At 40.0% G+C, this 9097-nt stretch overlaps 1 long non-coding RNA gene across 3 annotated transcripts; it reads right to left on the bottom strand.

The window, feature by feature from the left end:
- Window positions 1-4390: 4390 nt before the first annotated feature.
- LOC129408332 (uncharacterized) lies at window positions 4391-8281 on the bottom strand. Of its 3 annotated transcripts, none has more exons than XR_008631886.1 (3): window positions 8199-8281; window positions 7638-7811; window positions 4391-4761 (listed from the first exon to the last, which is right to left on the bottom strand). It is a non-coding gene; the product is annotated as an uncharacterized LOC129408332 (long non-coding RNA). The 3 variants fall into 3 exon arrangements; XR_008631887.1 differs by lacking the exon at window positions 4391-4761 and adding an exon at window positions 5861-7396; XR_008631885.1 differs by lacking the exon at window positions 4391-4761 and having other exon boundaries at window positions 5861-7811.
- Between the last annotated feature and the right edge of the window lie 816 nt (window positions 8282-9097).

Raw genomic sequence — 9097 nt, forward strand, 5'->3', positions numbered from 1 at the left:
TCTAGAACCGTGCATGGTCCCCGAGCTGAAAAGTTTGCCTCCCCCGGTCTATACCCAATCTAGTCCTGGTTTAGTTCGTATTAAAACCTGGTATAGTCCTGATTAAGTCTTGGTTCAGACCCGGTTTAGACTCGATTTAGAGCCACTTTAGTCCTGGTTAAATCCTGGTTTAGATCTGTTTTAGTCCTAATTTAGACCTGGTTTAGACTTGATTTGGTCCTAGACTTGGTTTAGACTTAGTTTAGATCTGGTTTAGTCCTGGTCTAGACCTGGTTTAGACCTTGTTTAGACCTGGTTTAGATCTGGTTTAGTCCTGGTTTAGACCTGGTTTAGATCTGGTTTATTCCTGGTTTAGTTCTGGTTTAGACCTGGTTTAGTCCTGGTTCAGACCTGGATTAGACCTGGTTTGGTCCTGGTTTAGACCTGGTTTAGTCCTGGTTTAGTTCTGGTTTAGACCTGGTTTAGTCCTGGTTTAGACCTGGTTTAGTCCTGGTTTAGTTCTGGTTTAGACCTGGTTTAGACCTGGTTTAGATCTGGTTTAGTCCTGGTTTAGTTCTGGTTTAGACCTGGTTTAGTCCTGGATTAGACCTGGTTTAGTCCTGGTTTAGTTCTGGTTTAGACCTGGTTTAGACCTGGTTTAGATCTGGTTTAGTCCTGGTTTAGTTCTGGTTTAGACCTGGTTTAGTCCTGGATTAGACCTGGTTTAGTCCTGGTTTAGTTCTGGTTTAGTCCATCACATTTTTACTTCACTCTTCATCAGGAGCAGAACACAAACTGGTCTGTAAAGCTGCACTACGGAACCTTTCTTTCTTTCACCTCCTTGTCTCCACGGAGATGCCCTTGCGTCACCTGTAATGTCCCACAGTGTGTCTTTAAACTACAGCTCTTTTTATTTTTTTTATTATTACTCAAAAAAAACACACCTCACCTCTCCACAGATCTGACCTCTGACTCGACTAGATGTCGTCACCAGCTTGTTTCCATGGAGATATGTATCGATCCAAGTGTAAAGCCACACTGCGGAACTTTACAGGCAAGGCAGAGGTGGACAAGAGACAAAAAAGTTCAACAGTGGAGCTTTAAAGAGCCCATGTTACACTATTTTCTGTGTTCTAATGCAGTTTCCTCGTCACAAACCGACCTGGAGTTGTGTTTTTTTTTTTTTTTGTTTGTTTTTTAACGCACAAACCTGCACTGAAAACAGTCTGCTCCACCTTGTGATGTCATGTGGTGATACAGGAAGTGCTCCACTGTGTTTTTAAACTCCACACGCCTTCACTTTCCTGCGATTTGATTTCAGCTCTGGAATTGCCGATCTCTGCTGAGGTAAAGGTGTAAAAAAAGAAGAAAAAAAACACAGTGGAAAACCTGAAAACCAGCACACTTATGACATCACCAGGTGAAACAGAGCGTTTTAATCTGCGTGTCATTTGTTCATTTGTCTTTCAAAATAAAACCAAAAATAAGAAAATGATTAAAACAACGATTTTCCAGTCCTGGTTTAGACTTGGTTTAATCCTGGTTTTAGTCTTGGTTTAGTCCTGGTTCAGTCTTAGTCTGGTCCTGGTTTAGTCCTGGTTCAGTCTTAGTCTGGTCCTGGTTTAGTCCTGGTTCAGCCCTGGTCTGGTCCTGGTTTAGTCCTGGTTCAGTCTTAGTCTGGTCCTGGTTTAGTCCTGGTTCAGTCCTGGTCTGGTCCTGGTTCAGTCCTAGTCTGGTCTTGGTTTAGTCCTGGTTTTAGTCCTGGTTTAGTCCTGGTTCAGCGCTAGTCTGGTCCTGGTTTAGTCCTAGTCTGGTCCTGGTTTAGTCCTGGTCTAGTCCTTTTGGTTTAGACCTGGTTTAGACCTGGTTCAGACCTGGTTCCTGGTGTAGTCCAGTTTTAGTCCTGGGATCAGTCCTGATTTAGTCCAAGTCTGGTCCTGGTCTCAGTCCTGGTCTGGTCTTGGGTTAGTCCTGGTTCAGTCTGTTTTCCGTTTTTTCCATTTTTCATTTAAACCCAAAATCAAAAACCAAAAAAAACGAATAATTATCAGTTTTTTCATTTTAGTTTTGGAGACAAATAATGAACAAAACAATTTTTTCATTTCTTGTTTTTGGTTTTATTTTGAAAAACGAATAAACGAACGACACACGGATTCGTTTTGAGTTTTCGAGACGTAAACAGACAAATAAAAAACGTCACTCAAACAAAACTCCGGGTCTGTTTTTTGTTTTTGTTTTTTGACGAGGAATCGGCGTTGGAACACGACGTAAACCTCACAGGAGTCTTTGGAGTTTGTTCATATCGGAACGTTTAAACTTTTGCACACGTGAGTCTCTGCGAGTTTTCCGAGCGAGGACGGTTTCCGGTGAAGCGCAGAAATCCCCGGAACGTCGTGAACCTGCTGTAGATAAGTGTCATGTACAAAGTGAGCGTGAACTTCCCAAACAGAACCTTGTGCGTCGTGTTGTATTTTTATCCCAAAATAGAAATGTTTGATTTGTAAACGTGTGGCGTCTGCTGGTGCGTTCAAACGAGAGGGACGGACTTTTACCGGAAATAAAAAAAATTACGTAAAAAACAAAATAAAAAAACAAAGATGAAACTCGTGTCTGAATCACATTTTGTACAGACTGGATTTTTGTAAATTTTTATTTGATTCCGATGCAACACAAATGGAAAAATAAAGTTCACTGTGGTGGAGTCTGAGTGTGGTTTTGTGTTTTTGTTTAGTCCTGGTTTAGTCCTGGTCTAGTCCTGCTTTAGTCCTGGTTTAGTTCTGGTTTAGACCTGATTTAGGCCTGGTTTAGTCCTGGTTAAGACCTGGTTTAGTCCTCGGTTCAGTTCTGGTTTAGACCTGCTTTAGTCCTGGTTTAGTTCTGGTTTAGACCTGGTTCAGTCCTGGTTTAGTCCTCCTTTAGTCCTGGTTTAGTTCTGGTTTAGTCCTGGTTTAGTCCTGGTTTAGTCCTAGTTTAGTCCTGGTTTAGACCTGGTTTAGACCTAGTTTAGACCTGGTTTAGTCCTGGTTTAGTTTAGACCTGGTTTAGGCCTGGTTCAGTCCTGGTTTAGACCTGGTTTAGTCTTGATTTAGACCTGGTTTAGTTCTGGTTTAGTCCTGGTTCAGTCCTGGATTAGTCCTGGTTTAGTCCTGGTTTAATCCTGGTTCGGTTCTGGTTTAGTCCGGTATCTCAGTATAAACATGTCACACAAAACTCAGACTTTCAAACTGTACAACCAGACAGCACCAAACTCACACACCTTATTTTCATTAAGTTACGTCAGTTACAACTACAGCCATGTCAATCCACTAAATGAGTCAATCCACTAAATGAGTCGTGTCTTAATGTAAGAGCTCAGCCACTCAACGTGTAATAATAACACGCTGATAAAAAACGCATCTTGTTAACAACTTTCTCATGTTTTTCTAAATTAATTTTAATCTAATGGTTTGGAAATAGTACATTCTTATGTCTCGAACACTTCTGTCTCACTCATGGTCCGAATACACAGACCAAAAATGGCTCCTGTCACCCCACAAAACACTTTCCCATGAAGCATTGCGGCCAAGTTTATAGATCGATACAGTATTTAACATTTTGTCAAGTGTTATTAAAAATCAGAAAATAACCACATATTTTGTGCTAAAATAGTCGAAATATGTTTTTTTTTTCTTGAATAAAAAGTTGTTTCTGTGGATGTTTGTGCGCATGCTCAGCAGAGAGAGGCAGACAGATGGAGCCGCGGCTCTTCCTGCATCAGTTTGCGGCGCCTCCGCTGTGTTACAGACAAATAATCTGTCTGTTTTATACAGTGAGTCTCTGCTCCACTGGCTCATACACCGGGAATAATATTTGCAAAGGTGCGTTTTCCACAGCCCTCCCCTCGAGAGCCCCTCACGGCTTCTACACGCTCTGTTCACAAGGCGCGTTTGCCGCCGCATGTCGTACATTTCCACACGCGCTCAGAACATTCACAGGTTGTATAGTTCACTGTGTTAAGACACTTGTCATCAGTGCGGCCGGGTTCAACGCTCTATCTTCATGTTAACGCTTTTATTTTGATCTTTTTCCGTTTTGTGTGTAAACAACATCATTTATTAAAACTCACTGTTTTTATGAGTTGATGTGATTTTTGTTTGTTTGTAAAGAAAAGCAACTTAATGGGACACACAGATTTGTTCTTGACGCTTGACTATTTTACTTTTTATAATCAATTCAATCAATCAAACTTTTATTTATAAAGCACTTGTCATACAAAAATGTAAACAAAGTTGCTTTAAAACACAGATTAAAAAACATGAACAACCACTTTCCACCACCCACCCACTAACCCAACCACCAAAACAGCTGCCCAACTCGACACACCAAACATCACAGACACCAGATACCCCCCCCCCCCCCCCCAACAAAACCTTGTGTTCTCTTCAGAGTTGAAGCTAAACAAAGGCAGAGAAAATATCTGAAAATATAAATACTGTATATATATTTGTTCTGTATAACCTGCTCTGTTTTCTGTTCTGACTCTTCAAAATAAAAGTGCCAAATGTGTTTGGCAAGTGGAAGTTAATGATCAACAACAGAAAATAATAAAAATAAAAATGTCAAAAGAGGTTTTAACAAAGGCAAATGATACTCTGGGTTATTTACATTGAGGATTAATAAATTCATAATTAATAGATTTTTAAATGACACATTTTTCTTTTTCTGGATTATTCTGATGTTTCTTTCCTCTGAGCTCCGTCTGAGGCGTCTGCACACGAGCTGAACATCTTCAGGATTCACCACCTGTGGAGGAGCAGAGATCAGAAATGATTCAGTTTAAACTGTTACACACCTGTAAACACGTCACATCCAAAACTAAAATACAATGGGACTAGACCAGGACTAGACCAGGATCAAAACGGGACCAAACCAGGACAAGTGTTGAGCGCAGCCTCAGATCCACAGAGCAGATCCACCCCCACACACACAACAGTGAAGCAGAGCACAGATGGACCAGAAAGTCCATTATACAAAGTGTAAAGTCTTCAGTGGATTCCAGTGCAGTGAACTCCACACCTCAAATAACGTCCGGACAAGTCTGAGTCTGGGAACAGGTTTTTCTCAGTTTCCAGAGGAATAAAAAAAACAGACAAAATGAAAAACATGAATTTCCTTGAGTCTGTTTTTGTGTAAAAAGTGACTGTGGCTTTAACACCTGAAACACGCCACACGAGTGAAGGAAAGTCTCTATTGTGTTTCTCTGTGCTGAAGTCTAGAGCAGATTAGAGCCACAAAGTCTGGCTGTAGACCTGCACCAACATGCACCTCCACCAACACGGCCCTCACCATTTTCATTTGTTTACTTTTTAGGAGAAAATTCATTGGAGCTTTGATCAGTTTTTGCCTGGAGGTTACGGTGAGTGAAGGTGCACTCTGTTGTCCCTGTAGGTCCTGTGGATTTACACATTAGTTCACTATTAAATGTTATTGAAAGTTCATTTGAATTTTTGCACTTATCACAACTTCAAAGATTGTTTGAATCCCCAGTACATTTCTTTAAGTGTCCAAATGTGAAAGTATCTTTGTGTTGTCTGTGCTCTGTTTGCAGAGAAATGAGCAGTTTGTCGTCACAAACATAAAACATTTAATTGTCGACATGTGGAAAACAACTGGGTAAATACAAATACAGTGTTCCCTCGTTTATCGCGGGGGTTACGTTCTAAAAATAACCCACAATAGACCAAATCCACCAAGTAGTCAGCTTTATATTTTACAATTATTCTATGTGTTTTAAGTGTGTAAAACCCCTCACCACACACTTTATACACTTTTCTCACACAGGACACTTACAACCTTTTTACATCCTTCTTAAAACTTGTTGCTGCTGTCGTCCTTGTTGTTATTTCCTCCTTCTTTATGTAACAAACCGAAGATTCATTTATTCCGTAATGACGCCTACAGCCGTGTAACTTCTCCTTCCTTCAGCGTGTCCAGAAGTCCAACTTTTTGTGTGATGTTTACATCTTCCTCTGTCTTTTGGGAGCGAGCGCAGGAGACTTTGTCGGTGCAGAACATTTCATCGACATTGTGGGTTTTGTGGAGGAGAAAACTTGCAAACATCCAGCACTTCAGAATCACACTGATACAGATCCAACATTTATGTCCATTTGTCTGAACACATTCTGTACTGTACAGGAGACACGGCACGGAGGAGATTGATTGACAACGGTCTACAGTCCCTCAGCCAATCAGGACGCAGGGGGAGGAGCACAATGCACCTTCATACACTGTAAAAAAAAAAAAAAAAAAAACATGCAAAATTGCACAAAAAAATTCTGTGAAACAGCGAGACCACGAAAGGTGAAGCGTGTTATAGTGAGGGACCTGGAGACCCGGACCCCGGTGAAGGAGGTGTGGACCGCTCTGTCCGAGCCCACAACCGCTGCGCCGCTGTCCTGCCTGTGCGTGTGACCACAACGAACCAGCTGCCGCCGCGATTCATACAGACCCGTGGTCGTGATCTCTGTGAGAACCTGACCAACTGTCTAACGGAGAAAACACTTTCAAGTAAGAGCTGGTTTGAACAGTGAATGTGCAGTGGTTGGCGTCCATCCTACAACTGTGTCCAATTACACGTAAAACCAAAACTGAACTAAACTGAACCCTGTTTTTATAACTGCCTCATGTTGTTAAAATCGGTGCTTTATTGTTCATCACGTCATCAGAACTTGAAAGTTGAGTGTCTCGTTGTTATTTTGCTGATAAAACAAACAAAGGAATTTGATGGTTTCAGTGATTTTTCTTCAAGTTATCATCAGGTCACTTTTTCGGGAACTTTTCCTTCAGATCGATAAAACTGATAAGTTGTTGTGATCACTATGGTTAAGTTTTGATTCAGTCAGAATCTGGTGCCCCACACATGTATAATTCAGTATAATTCAGTATAATTCAGTATAATTTGTTCATGTTAAACCATTAGACGCACACACACCTGATACAATTCTACATGGAGCCATTTCTCCTACACCAACATTTTAAGACTGAAATGACGAGGCCACAGCAGCAGCTACAGAGAGAGGAGCCACAATATTCCAATGTAAATCACTGGGAGCCAGAGTCAGAAGGAGCCGGAAGAGCCGCATGTGAACTTCCTGTTTGGAACGCGGCGGCTCGCACGTTAGCTACGTCCATTTCTATAAACAGTGGATGGTTTTTAGTGTAAATCAATGTAAACTTTTGTAAGGTTCCGTTGAAAACAGGAAAGTGTGTCTCTCTTTTGGCTGCTGTTTGTTACTGTTAGGGACGTGTGGAAGGAGGTGAGTCACGTGAGGGTCCTCTGGGTGAAGGTCTGCAGCCAGATCCCTCTCGATTACAGCAGAGAACAGGTCTGTCCAAGCAAAGTCTGACTGGATATGTTTGTCTCCTCGCTCTCTGTGGGCTGATTAGGTCAAGAAAAACACATTTTTGTTTTTGACTGAAGACCGCTTCACTGCACGAGCCTCGAAAAATAAAACGTGAAAAAGTTTGGAGGCACGTGAGTGAAACGAGCCTGGTGCAGGGCACTCTGCCGCTCTGTGGTTCAGACGTAAATTAACCAAACCATGTGTCAGTTTTAGAACAGAAGGAAACATGTGCCAACTGTTCCAGGCTCAAAACAAAACCATAAAATCACAACTCACCTCAGAGTCTCCAGACGACAGTCAGGACTCTGTTCAAGGTCCAGGAGCTTCTTCACATCTGATTCTCTCAGTCTGTTACCAACCAGCTCCAGTTCTCTGAGGTGTGAGGGGTTGGACTTCAGAGCTGAGGCCAAAGAGGAGCAGATCTTCTCTGACAAACCACAGCTCCACAATCTGAATAAAGAACACATGATGTGGTTTAAGTCCAGACAAATTTAGACTGTGCTTATAGAGACATTGTGAATAATTAAAAACATTATTAACATGACAATATTTTCTGGACTTAATGTCATTTAAATCAACAACACTTTCCTTAGAATATAGAATATTAAAATGTCACTTTTCTGGTGGAGGGTCTGGCCCTTTCCTGTCGACACAAAAGCATCTCCATGGAAACAAACAGGACGCAAAACCCACCAGAAAAGTTCCAGTGTATTTACATTTAAGTGTAATTATTGTCCACCTCTGACTCCAAGTACAGAGTAAATACTAGAGCTTATTATAGTCGAGCTCTTTAGTGAAACTCTGAAACATGACACAAGTAAGAGACAGTGAACTGACCTGAGAGTCTCCAGGCGACAGTCTGGACTCTGCAGAAAACCACACAGATGAAACACTCCTGAATCACAACAGGTTTGGTTAAACTAAGTCCAGTGTTTTGAGGTGTGAGGGGTTGGACTTCAGAGCTGAGACCAAAGAGACAATCTTCTCTGACAAACCACAGTCCCAATCTGAATAAAAAACACATGATGTGGTTAAACATCTTATATGACAGTTTTTCTCATTGTTAACACACTATTTTCATTCACCAAGTCCTCACAGCTTCACTCATTTCTCAAAACAACTTCAGTTAAAACCTTGAACACATCTGAGTAAAGAAAACATGAAGTGGTTAACGTCCATAGAAATATAGAAATATAGAAATATAGAAATATAGAAATATAGAGTATGTTTGTAGAGACATAAAATAAAGACATGGCAGTATAGCATTAATAATAATAGACACATATGAAAGCATTACTGAGTATGTTGTAAAGTCTTTTCTGGATTTAATGTCAAATAATCAACAGCACATTTGTTTTCAGTCATCTTTGACTTCTTCATGAGTTTGTTATATCATTGTTTACGTTTAGTTTGTGCAACTTTTTTTTTTTTTTTGAACTTTTTTATTTTATTTTTCAAAGGGATAACAACTTTCCCTGAGACAGAGTATAAAAATATTACTTATATAAATGCATTGTAACCCAGTAAGTGTGTGGTATATGTTATAATGATAAAAAAAAATAAATAAAAATAAAAATAAAATAAATAATAAAAATAAATAATAATATATATATATATATATATAGTTAATCATAATAGCCAAATAATAAAATAAATAGCGATAAATTAGATAAAAAAAAAAAAAAAAAAAAAAAAAACAATACGTACATATATATATATATTATATATATATATAT

The sequence above is a fragment of the Boleophthalmus pectinirostris genome, unplaced genomic scaffold (genome assembly GCF_026225935.1).
Source record: "Boleophthalmus pectinirostris isolate CB_2022bp ecotype Guang Dong unplaced genomic scaffold, ASM2622593v1 HiC_scaffold_16, whole genome shotgun sequence".
Classification (NCBI taxonomy): domain Eukaryota; kingdom Metazoa; phylum Chordata; class Actinopteri; order Gobiiformes; family Gobiidae; genus Boleophthalmus; species Boleophthalmus pectinirostris.